This window comes from Mesoplodon bidens (genome assembly GCF_964165515.1).
Source record: "Mesoplodon bidens genome assembly, chromosome: 1".
NCBI classification, from domain to species: domain Eukaryota; kingdom Metazoa; phylum Chordata; class Mammalia; order Artiodactyla; family Ziphiidae; genus Mesoplodon; species Mesoplodon bidens.
In genome coordinates this window covers 112,311,737-112,325,065 of record NC_138176.1, presented here as the reverse complement: position 1 = coordinate 112,325,065, position 13,329 = coordinate 112,311,737, and the positions used below count along the sequence as shown (strand labels likewise).

The window sequence follows — 13,329 nt, the reverse complement described above, 5'->3', positions numbered from 1 at the left end:
CACCTCGCAGCTTGTGGGATCTTAGTTCCCTGACCAGGGATCAAACCCGGCCTTTGGCAGTGAAAGCACTGAGTCCCAACCACTAGACCACCAGGGAATTCCCTGGTTGTATCTCTTTTAGCCAAAGGTCATCCTAAGCCTTCGTGGCTGGTCAAGGAGAGATAATGTCTTTACTGACCCAAAATCCTTGACCCCATCTGTACTGTGCTTCTTTACCTGCTTTATTAATATTTAATTTCCCTCTTCCTCTTTCTTTTCATGTGTGTATATACCTGAGTCAGAAAGCCCTTGGAAAACCAAATGGCTGACCACCTCTGAACTTCCAACAAGTTGTCTGTTTCTGGCATGGGCTGCAGGGCAGGGAGAAGCAGAGGGGGCAAAAGCAAGGCAGATTCCTCCCCTTTTGTTTGATGCCCTCCCACCAGGACGTCTTGATTTTGCTCACAATGAATCCCTACAACTTACGACAATTCATTTTCAGACAGAAGCATGCCCGTTTCAATTTATACACTGGTTCTCTGACATTTGGGGTGAGCCTCTGCAACCCTTCACTACTGGGATAATTTTCAAGCAGTGTTGAGGGTTGGCAGATTCCTCGACTACCAGCATCAACTATCAGAAAGTCCTACTGAAAAGATAATTACGGAGATGAAAAAAAAGTCCACCTAGAAAGGCAATGCAGTTTCACGGTACTAACTGGTCATTTGAGAAGGGAGTCTGGAGGAGGTTGAAAAAAATTTTTTTTCATCTAGTTTTGCATTATGGCAGATTAAGTTTTAAGTTTTAAAACTTAAAGGATGAAGCGAAGACTGATGCTATGTTGCTGTTACAATGAAAGAGAAAAATCACCAAATCATGTAAGATGGTACTGTTAAAATGCTTTTACAGATTTGGATAAAAGAAGTTATTCTCTAACTTTGTAACCTCTCTGGCTTATTTGACCAGGGGAACACTGATAATACACAAACAAAATAAAGACATTTTGCGCTCTATTATTTAAAAGTAAAATAGAACGATGTTTCCCAAAGTGTAATGCAGTTAACAGTTATGATAAGAAGAAAAGGATCCCACAATCAGAAAAGTTTGGGAAACACTAGGTAAGTCAGACAGGTTCCTTTGCTGTAGGAGTATTCAGGGCTAATGGATGTGGTAGATTGCCAAAAGGCAGCTAGAGAATGTGTGTTTCCCATATTATCTAAATGTAACACCTGTGATAGGACTGGGGTCCCTTGGAACACACTTTGGGAAACACTGGAATAGACCCATAAAGCATCAGAGGTATCCAAACCTAATTCATTGCAAACTTTCCGTTTCACCACACCGAGTCTCTTATAGTAATAATCACTTATCAATTTCAATACCCGCTCATTCCTAATAATTCTTTTTTTTTTTTTTTGCGGTACACGGGCCTCTCACTGCTGTGGCCTCTCCCGTTGCGGAGCACAGGCTTCGGACGCGCAGGCTTAGCGGCCATGGCTCACGGGCCCAGCCGCTCCGCGGCATGTGGGATCTTCCCGGACCGGGGCACGAACCCGTGTCCCCTGCATCGGCAGGCAGACTCTCAACCACTGCGCCACCAGGGAAGCCCCCTAATAATTCTTTTAAACTAGACCTACTTCATGTAAACTAAACATATTCTTTATAGAATCTTTAGAAAAGTACTGCATAGAATAAATAAAAAGCAATGCACTGTATACTAATCTTAGTACCCAGAGATATCGCTGGACATTTTGCTGCATTTTCCCCAGTCTTCTGTATCTTTGCACAACATGCACACACACACACACACACACACTCACACAGCAAAACTGGGATCATACTGTATTTTCGGCCAGCAGTCATTTACCCTGATGCATAAGAGCATGGACTTTATAAATCTCACAGGGCTCTGTACAATACGACGCATCCTAGGAGCATTTCAATCCGCTAGGAAGTTGCCATGAAGTCTCCATCTGCCATGTGCCAAGAACTCTGGGAGGTCAATAAATAAATATAAAACATGATTACATCCTGCTCTTCAGGAACTTACAGTCTATCTGGGAGTGACAAAACGGATCTATGAAAGAATTACAGAACAATGACAAATGGAGTGATTTGACTGCCACACAAATTCTGAAGACAGCGCAACCAGTGTGGGCTGTGATCACAGAAGGAAGAGCCGGAGAAAGCGGAAGCTTGGCCCGGGCCTTGCAGTATAGAAAGGCTGAGGAACAAGAGAAGCAAAGTTCAGGGTCAGGAACACGCCTGGCCTGTCCCAGGAGCGGTGAGGAAGGTGGTGAGATCTGAAATCCAACGTTTCCTCGCCCCACTGTGATGCGCAATCTTGCTTCGGTCAGACACGCAGTAGGAGAAATCGCCAGGCTGGTGGAAGGGAGTTCAGCACATTCAGATTTGGGAATTTACATTCTCTAGGAAGTAAATAGACATTATACATGCCCCAGTGTCCCTAACAAACAGATAAAATTAGTTGAAGCATGGGTATAGAATGACATAATGAATTTGGTTAGCAGACGCGTTTATTTTCTGCGATTTGAAACGCAACAAATGCATCCCACCCTACCATTCTCAAGGTCATTTTCAACAAGCTGTCCAACTGATGCTCAGATTTCAGAGAGAAGGAATTACACTGGGGCCGGGGGGGGGGGCGGATATCCACTCTCAAAAGCCTCTCATATCTTCCCGTGCAAGAAACTTTGGTTTACTTTCTCTCCCCTCCTGAATTAACAAGTCGAGGGATTCCTCTGTGCTTGGTATCTCTCTTGTATCAGTCCTGAAAGAGGCAGTACAGAGCGCCTCAAAGAAATCAGTACTGAATGAGCCTCACGCTGTGTCCTGTCCCAGCTCCTCTGACTCCTATCACACAACTAGAAATACTGTTTATGTCACCCTCACTCGCTAACGTCCCCTCTATTTATGATCTTGAACTTTCCATCCTAACCTTGCACTTGAGCCAAGAGTTCTGGGCTCAGTGCAAAGTAGATTATATTCTCTGGCCCAATGGTTGTGCTGACAGATGCGGTCACTGTTGCCTCTAAACTCTTTGTTTACGCCACTTAATTCACTCGGAAGCGCTGGGGGACAGTTCTATTACCAGAGCTGCTTCCACTGAGCATTTTGGAGAAAGGTGTGTGTGTGGGTGTATGTGTGTGTAAGGGGAGTGTTCTCCAGTATACAATGTATACTCCACGGCGTGCCAAGATATAGCCGTACCTGTGCGTGAACTTCCATCCTGAGCTCTGTTCAGACCCAGGCAATTTACTGAAACCATATATTAGTCCTACCTGCAGAATCACACCTGATACTTCTCTCCTACCAGGAATTTATAAAACATATGCACTCTTCGGTCAAGCAGTACCTAGAGGCAATGTCTGCTCAGTGGAAAGAAACTCTAGGTCCTAATGGGTGAGCTGGAGGTCTGGTTTAGCTGCTAACTCATTCTGGGACCCAGGCAAGTCCTCTGTCTCACGAGCTGTCCATTGCTTTCTGCTGAGCAAATGATGAACTGGGGGCTTTTTAAGTTTATTTAGTGAAAGCCATTTCTCCAATGAGAAAGCTAGAGCAATTGGAAAAATCACTCACTCTCAACTTCAAGTTCCCATAAAATGGCTCTTGCAAACTTCCAAGAGAACACAAATGTTTCTTTTCTGAGGTCCCCTGAGAATAAGGAGACCCTTGGTGACGCTCTCTGAAGAAGTGTCCAGGAAGTTTTGCACTTAGAAAGTGCAAGAGTCATGTCTTAGGGATGAGGGACCCAGCGATGGGCTCAAAGACCATCCACTGGCTGGCCTGGTCCCAGCCTCCTGAAAGCAGATAGATAGAATCGTGTAGAGAGCAGGAGAGGACACCTCCCAATGACACCTCCATCAGTAAGATCTATACAGTTAATTTTTCAAAGCTTTTTTTTTTTTTTTTTTTTTGCGGTACGCGGGCCTCTCACTGTTGTGGTCTCTCCCATTGCGGAGCACAGGCTCCGGACGCACAGGCTCAGCAGCCATGGCTCACGGGCCCAGCCGCTCTGCAGCATGTGGGATCTTCCCGGACCGGGGCATGAACCTGTGTCCCCTGCATCGGCAGGCAGACTCCCAACCACTGCGCCACCCGGGAAGCCCAGGAGTTCATTTTTTTTACGTCTGGGTAGTAGTCTATAAGGATATTCCATATTTTTTTTTAACTTATTTATTTTTGACTGCGATGGGTCTTCATTGCTGCGTGCGTGTTTTCTCTAGTTGCGGCGAGCGGGGGCTACTCTTCCTTGCGGTGCGAGGGGTTCTCATCACAGTGGCATCTCTTGTTGTGGAGCACGGGCTCTAGGTGTGCGGGCTTCAGTAATTGTGGCACGAGGGCTCAGTAGTTGTGGCTCATGGGCTCTAGAGCGCAGGCTCCATAGTTGTGGTGCACGGGCTTAGTTGCTCCGCGGCATGTGGGATCTTGCCTGACCAGGGCTTGAACCTGTGTCCCCTGCATTGGCAGGCGGATTCTTAACCACTGCGCCACCAGGGAAGTCCCATATTTTGTTTATCCAGTTATCAGTTGATGGACAGGGGTATAGTTTCCAGTTTTTTGGCTACTGTGAATAATGCTGCCATGAACACTCACATATAAGTCTTTGTGTGGATATGTTTTCGTTTCCCTTGGGTGGACTAGTTAAATTTTTAGGCCACTCAGCCAACAAACATTTATTGACACCTACTGTGGGGCATAAGGCAGACACCCCCTTCCCTAGGCGAGCTTGCTCAGTCTGAGTGGAGGGGCTTACAGTGTCCACGTCATAGATGGTTCTGTGTCTCCAAATCCAATCCAAACAAACACAGTTGACGGCTGCTCTGGGAATACAGCCACCACCTTTTTATTTTTCTGGATTGCCCAGGGGAAGAGGGCTTGATGAACAATTTTCCCATTTGTTGATCACTGATGCATATACCCATTCAGGGCCCAGCCACCCAACTAAATAGCTTTTATAAAATCAGGAGCTTGGAAGAAAGCTTTTGTTTATGGCCATTTGCAAGTGAAATTCATCTCCCAAAAATGCAGTTTGGGTTTTGTTTATCTCATCTACTCATTAAATACTTGCTCAGTGAATTTATGGGTGATTGTTTTTTCTCAGGCAGTGGTTTGGAGGAAAGGGAAGAAAAGGCTGTCATGTGTATCAGGCCACCATGGGCCCTGGGTGTCCCCAAAGCAATCCTGATTTTACATATCCTGACCAATGATGTCCACCTGCAGTTGCCAGACCATCTTTTTGGATTCTTGGACTTTGGGTCAGAAAATGTTCCCACTATTCATACATGCTGAGGCCTCAGCCATGCTCCTGACTGGCACTTGTCCCTGGGAAAAGATAGAATCCACAGATAATTAAACTTGACTCTGAGTAAGGGAGAAGAAGGAGGGCACAGGGAAGTAAAAGACAAGTGACAGTTATTTTTTAATTTTTTTAGGCCGTGTCACGTGGCTTGCAGGATCTTAGTTCCCCAACTAGGGAATTGAACCTGGGCCCACAGCAGTGAAAGTGCCAAGTATTAACCACTGGATGGCCAGGGAATCCCCCAAGTGATAGTTAAACACACAGCATATATGCCATGTTCTCTGCCAGGAGATTATATACCTTTTTTTAAAAACCTGTCTTAATGTTGGAGTGTGACTATCCTTGCTTTGTGGATGGGACAGCTGAGGGTCTGACAGTTACTCTCCCAAGGTCGCAGACTAGTGAGGGGCTGAATGCAGTTCCAAGCATCTGTCTGACTCCAAAGCATCCAGAGGAATGCAGAAAACCCTTAGTCTTCCCTTTGGAAGTTGATCAGGGCCATGGTGCTGAACACCCCAGTCAGAACTGCCAGTCACTAAAGGGGGACTTCAAGATTCCAAGAGGACAGACTCTGTTTTTAAATTTGGAACATCCTGAGTATGTATGGAACTCTGGGCTGGGACTCACCACCACGGAATAAGGGCTGTTATGAGATAAGTGTCTGTGCCCTCCCTCAGTTTATATGCTAAGACTGTAACCTCTGGTATGGCTGTATTTGCAGATGGAGCCTCTAAGGACATAATGAAGGTTAAATGAGGTCATAAGGCTGGGGCCCTGATCTGACAGGGTTGGTGGACTTATATTCTCCTGTCTTCTCTTTGTGCACACAGAGGGGAGGCATGTGAGGGCACAGCAAGGAGGTGGCCATCTACAAACCAGGAAGAGAGTCCCCACCAGAAACCAAATTTGCCCACACCTTGATCTTGGACTTCCAGCCTGCAGAACTGTGAGAAAATAAATGTCTGTTAAGTCATCCAAGCTGCGGTACTTTGTCATGGCAACCTGAGCAGACTGACCTGAGGGTATTACAGAAGGGACTGCGCTGTGTTTGTGAAGGTGTGAGGCACGGACCGAGAGCTGTCACTGTGCTGAACAGGGTGTGGTGATGAGCTGTGGATGACTATTTACTGTGATAACCTCTTAGGAGAAGAAATAATTGCCATATCATAGCCAAGAGAAGACTAGAAAGACATGGAATGTGGTATCCTAGATCGGATCCTAGAACAGAAGAAGGACATTAGGTTAAAAACTAAAGAAACCCAAATAAAGTATGAACTTTAGTTAATAATAATGTGTCAATATTGGTTCATTAATTGTGACAAATGTACCATACTAAGAGAAGATGTTAATAATAGGAGAAACTGGATGTGAAGTATTTAATAACTCTCTGCAGTGTCTCCGCAACTTTTCTGTAAATCTAAACTATTCTAAAATAAAAGATATATTTAAAAAAAAAGAAAGAAAGAACTGCCGCAGATGACTAGATTAGAAATATCAGGTACTACCTTATATTTGTCTGCCTTCTCTGAATTGCTTAAGTCTTTGTTGTGATTCCTGGAGATCAGTGTGTAGAGATAGAAGAAAACCTGGCAGCTGCAAAGTTGATTTTAAAAACCCAAATTCTTTCCCTGGTGTAGATACAGAATTGGGAAGTGAATGAAGGCTGCTTTTTGGGGGGTGGAGTGGGATGATGGGAGGTTTGTCCGAGATTCCCCGTAAGTTCCACCCGGCTGCAGAGCTAGTCTGAATCAGGCCTAGATCTGGTCCACTCTCCTGCCATCACCACCACTCTAGTGAACAGACACTTGTACCGGCCTTTCTGCCCCACTCCTCACATCCTTAGAGGTCCCCGAATAACTCCCAATGTCCAAATCACAGTGCCTCTTGCAGTGGATTTAAGACAATTCTGGAATGTTCACAGCCCAAGGCGCACGTGACTTCTGAGAACGTGACTAGATATGGGTAAGCTTGAAATAATGCCCTTTGCGCCTTGAGGGAGGGAAGAGGCCACTTGGGAGGGGAGCAAGGGCCTGTCTGGACTCGTGGTCTGAAGACACCTGGGCTGGAGGGGATCAGTTTTAATCCCCATGCCTGCCAGTTGTGGCCTGTTCAGCCTCCCAAAGTCTCACCGTTTCCACTGCCCGCCTGGGCACATGACACCTCTGTACACAGCAGGCGCTCACCAGGGACAGATCAGGAGATATTCCAGCGCTGCTGGTGACCCGCATGCAAACACTGACACAAGCACACACCCCTCTTCTCTGCCATTTCTATTTATCAGAGGATGCCCTCACATCCGTGTGGTGGGAGTCTGGCTGCCATGTCTCACGGGGAGAGCGGGGTTCAGGAGGGCAGACTGCGTGCAGCGCAGCCCCCCAGGCAGCGAGGGGTGCGTGGAGCCTTCCCCCCTGGAGGGGAGCAGGGGAACAAGTGTGATATTTTAACTGGTGGCCTGGGTGGTTACACAACTCATCTTGATGCGCAAAGCGTTGTCTTCTAAAACATCCCGTTCTCAGTGGAGTCGTGTAACGTACATCTGTAAGGCAGGACTGAGCTTGTGTGGTCAAGGATCCAAGTGGACTTGGCCTTAAGGTATGACAGGTGTCCTCCTCGGCTTCACTCCTCCCCGAGGGCAGGCCCTCTGTGTGGGCTGAGGGTGATGGGCTGAGCTCATCCCGGGCAGAGGGGCTTTGCTGTGGAAACGCCTGGGTCAGTCCCAGGCAAAGCTGAGAAGGTGCATGCTCCTCTTTGGGGTCTTTCTAGACTGCCTTTTGTACCCCCATCATCGGGGGGCTGCTGTCTGGAGCCCTGTGCTTTCCTGCTGCTGAAGATTCACAGAATCTAAGTGCTCACCTAGCTGGTCTTTCCTCTTCCTGCTCCAATGCCAAATCCCACCCCTGAAACACACACACACATGCACACGCATATGCACACATGCACATGCACACACATACACACACGCACATATATATACACACACAAGCACACAGGCACATATATACACACATGCACACACATAGACACATGCACATACATACATACACAAGCACAAACATACATACACACCTACACACATGCACAAGCATACACATGCACACACATATGCACACACATATACACACACACAAGCACACAGGCACACATATACACACATGCACACACATAGACACATGCACACACATACATACACACGTGCACAAGCATACACATGCACACACATATGCACACATGCACACACATAGACACATGCACATACATACAAGCACAAACATACACACACCTACACACATGCACAAGCACACACATGCACATACACGCGTGCACACACACGCCGAATTTCCGACTTGTCCTGGGTCTAATTCCCTCAGAGCTCTGCTCTCTGGTTAGAGCTAGTAAAGGGTTTAATCAAATAAACCAAGCTCTGGTAATGAGTAAGCTACTTACTAGACTCATAGACTGTTCCTGCTGAAAGAGCCAATGGAAGATCTACTCGAATCCCCTTTCTTTACAGAAAAGAGAAGCCTGGGCTCCAGGAGGTGAGGAGACACATCCAATATATGAATCAGCTAGTGGCGGAGCAGGACACAAAACGTGTCCTGCCCCAGGCGGGGCTCTTCCCCTACACGCTCCCCCCAAGTGACACGGTGTCTTCACCAGTGAGAACGGGTCACTCGCCTAAAAGGCTTTTAAGAACTACCTCTCTTCTTGCCTCTCCCGTACAGCTCCTGCGAACACTGTCCCACCTCTGCGAGCCTTCCATCCATCACTTGAATTCCCATCCATCACTTCTGGGAGACAGTGCCACTTCATACATGACAAAGAAGATCCAAGTCACCAGCGCAGGTCCTCGGCTTCCCTCCCCGGCAGCCCACATTTCTCTGTGTCTTTGCCCTCATCTCTTCCCTTCTCCTTTGCTGGGCTAACCACCCCTTCTCTGGTCCGTTCTGCTCTCCCAGGAACCCCCTCCGCCTCCCCATCCCCCGCCGCCGGCTGCGTCAATCACATTCTCCTGGGGCCACCACAGACCTGTCCCGGCACCAGCCTACTTCCTCTGGTTTCCAGAACCGCCTGCTCTCCCCAAGTCCCTCCCCTGCCCCCTAAAGAGAGCATAACTCCCCCCACCTCTCTCCCTGCTGGACACCTTTACCTGCTTTTCTTCTCCTTCCCCAAACACTCACCCCTTGCCATCTGGCTGGGGGACCAGCACCCACTTAAAACTGTTTCTACACAACCACATCCTTTGGCCATACCTGATGCTCCACCACGCTTCCTCTTTCTTGGCTTTCTTCCTGGGGTCTCCACGATGCCCTAGGATCTGGGTTCTGCCTCCTAGCTCCCTGGCGTCTGTGGCCAGCAGGCTTCTGGGCCAGCCAGTTCACCTCCACGGGGCCACCTCCCACCTGAGCTGTCACTCGGCCGCCACCACCTCTTTCTCCCGGGTCCGTGTCTCCTACACGCCACACCTGCCCTTGAAGGAACTGCCAAAGCCTCACCTTCAACTTGTCTCAGTTGGACGCCCCCTGTCTCCCCCTTGCTGAGACTGCCAATGGCATCTTAATCTTTATCATTTTTTTTTTAATTTCTTTTTTTTTGGCTGAGCCGCGCAGCTTGTGGGATCCTAGTTCCCCGACCAGGGATCGAACCCACGCCCCCTGCAGTGAAGCCGCAGAGTTCTAACCACCAGACAGCCAGGGAATTCCCTACTCTCATTATCAAGAGGGATATATTGTAACTGTCATTTCCATACCAAAAAACCGATCCTCAGAGAGCTCTAATCATTAAACCAAAGTTCCCTGCTTCAGCAGGAGTGGCGGGCCCCAAACCCAGTCCATCTAACTCCAAAGTCCTCATTCCTTCCGCAGTTCTACATGTGGCCGGCCTCTTGGGGGAATTTACTGTCTTGTTCTCAACCGTTAATTCCAGTGCATGTAATTTTACCGAACATGAATTAGCTGGTTGTGAATATAGATGATCCAAGTAAATACTCTACTAAAGATGTGTTACGGATCAATATTCAGGGTCTGAGTCCAGTGGGAATGCCAGGAAAGGAATATGAAAACAAGATGTGCCGTCAGACAGGACAGACGCCATCACCCTGGCCGGAAGTCCCTTTTCAAGCCTCGACTCCTACCTGAGGCTCAGCTGCAGACTCCTCATGCTTTCTGGCCAGACCTGTGCACACGGCATTCCCTCTGCCCAAAAAAGCGTCCTCTCCCCTCCTTGCCTGACAAGTTTTCTCACTCCCATTGCAATGCCTCTACCTCACAAGCCTGCTCCTCAGATTACCCAGTTATCAGTGTCCCGGTAATACTCTGTCCCCAGCTCTGAAGCACAACTTACTACCTTGCGCTGGATAATTTATTTATCTGTATGTCTCTTTCCCACTAGACTGAAACTCCCTTAAGAGAATGAAGCTAGCGTTTCTCCTCTTTGCATTTCCAGGGCTTAGCTAAGTAGACAAAGGACACAGAGCAGGGTCGGAGGAGGTATTTGTTGGGTAAATGAAGTCATCTTGTCCACCTTCCTGTGTTTGAGTTCCACTAAGCGCTGTATTTTCTATTTTGGTTTTATATGTACCACATGCTGGTGCCTTCTTGCCTCCCCTTAGAAGACACACCGCACAAGGTAATAAATATTCCTCGCTGGCTGTGTTCCGTTCCTGAAGCCTGCCTGCCATCCACACAGAAACAGCCACAGTATGGGGACCACCTTATCCTGTGCATCCAAGGCAAAACAAAATGATTCAACACTTCCAAAACAAGCACGCAAGATGCAAATGGTTTCAAAAAATAGACCCAAAGCCAAATTGAACACAAATACCAAGGGGAAAAATGCAGGCAGAGAGAAAGAGCTATATGAAAGTCTAGGCATACCCAGGGCAGGTTTAATCAGCCTTGCCCTGCAGACTCTTGCTGACACACACATAGGTATCCTATACAAAAAGGCCATTGGAGACTTTCTAGTATCACTGGAACGCTGCTTCTAGATACTTCTAGACACTTCTAGATACCCCACACACGCAGTCTTTGAGAACAGCAAGAAGGTTTGCTGAAGGTGCAAGACAGTCTGTGACTGGAGGATTGCCAGATATTTATTAAGCACCTACTGTGTGCTAGGCCATGTGCTAGGTATTGTCACCTACCTACCTTCCTCACTGCATTCATTCCCCAAATTCTGCTGAGGTAGGTTGTTAGTTCTCTTCTACAGCTGAGGAAACCGAGGCTCAGTGTTTATGATTTATATACATCAAACTGCATAAGGGGAGTCTTGATACCCGGATCTGTCCGATTCTTAGTTTAATATACTTTCCACTATCCACAGACATTTACATGCAAATGTTGGTTTAAAAACCAAGCTCGTGGACTTCCCTGCTGGCACAGTGGTTAAGAATCCGCCTGCCAATGCAGGGGACACGGGTTCAAGCCCTGGTCAGGCAAGATCCCACATGCCGCGGAGCAGCTAAGCCCGTGCACCACAACTACTGAGCCTGTGCTCTAGAGCCTGTGCGCCACAACTGCTGAGCCCACGTGCCACAACTACTGAAGCCATGTGCCTAGAGCCCGTGCTCCGCAACACGAGAAGCCACCACAATGAGAAGCCCGCACACCGCAACGAAGAGTAGCTCCCGCTCGCCGCAACTAGAGAAAGCCCGCGCGCAGCAACGAAGACCCAATGCAGCCAAAAATAAATAAATAAATTTATAAAAAAAAAAAAACCAAGCTCATGGTTTGCCATGATTGTCCCCGTGAACAGGAGGCTCAAAGCTCACCCGGCAGTAGCCCTGAGGGACTTGGGGGAGGATATCCCCATTTTCACCCCCTGAAGGCAAGCCCCAGGCCTGGCGAGAGGAAAGCACCTGTGCTTGGCATGTCACCCCACTGACCCCTGCAGCACATGAGGTCACAGTGCCCAGGCTCGGAGGCCCGCCATACATGCCCAGCCTGATTCCGAGTGCTCCTGGGACCTGTCCTGCCCAAGGTGGGCCGGGGGCTGCCCGGGGCAGGTACCCGCTGCTGAAGAGCAGAGCTGACCTGGCTGACTTAAAACATTGCGGACAGAGCAACTTCCTATGAAGACCCCATGAACGAGCAGACATTTCCAGTTTCCCCAGGGGAAGCAAATATCCAACCCTTCCCCATCCCAACTTGAGCATGTATCTAGGCAAGGTCCCTGAGAAGGCTTGAAAATGCAATGCCTCACCCAGACCCCAGAGGTAGCACATGCACTGAATTCAGGTGTAGCTCACTGATACCAAGTGTTTCCTAAGACTGGGATATAGGGGAAGGGAGGAAACAGCCACTAGAAGGAAAAAAAATCAACCTCCTAAAGGTAGGACATGAGAAACAGGTAAGTAGTTGAAGGTTAGTGCAAAGTGATGTTCTGAAAAGCATGTATCCAACAGTCCGGGATTCCATTCCTGCTTCCCCACCTACTAGCTGTAGGTCTTGCACAAGTCCATCCACCTTTCTGGCCCTCAGAGTCCTCATCTCTAGGATGGGGGGTAACGGTACCAGGCCAGCTACTGGCGGACTTCTGTGGACCCGCCGAGTGCAGAGCACACAACTGCCCTGCTAGCTTCTGTCTTCCTCTCACTGGTTCTCAGTCTCATTGTAACAAACATGAGCTCGCGAGGGGATACAGGGTCCTCGGAGACCATCACACAGAGGTCCCAGCTCCAGGATGCCGTCCCAGGGACATAGCAGAAGCCGGCTCACTTTCAGAGCCCACGGGCTCCTGTTTGACTGGGCTCCTTAGTTCAGGAAAAGTGAGGGCCTGGAACTGAGGGGTCTGCTTTTCTCTCCCTGCTGCCGGTCCCTTCCCAGCCCCCCACCTGGCCAACCTGGCCAGCTCTCGGGAGACACAGCCACTTCGCCTCTGCCTCCTGGAAGGAGGAGTCCGGGACTGAGGCTGGCTCTCTCTGATGCCCGTCCCACGCTTGCCATGGGAAAGCAAGGTCCTCTGTGCTCCTGCGGGATGCCCGCTGGGTCTGAGTAAGGCACGGCTCTCCGGGGCCGCCGGGGCCGGGG

At 48.7% G+C, this 13,329-nt stretch overlaps 1 protein-coding gene across 1 annotated transcript in view; it reads right to left on the bottom strand.

Moving 5' to 3' along the window:
• The window catches only part of SLC35F3 (solute carrier family 35 member F3), a gene marked incomplete at both ends in the record, with an annotated part of 300,600 nt that overhangs the window by 86,014 nt on the left and 201,257 nt on the right, over window positions 1-13,329 (bottom strand).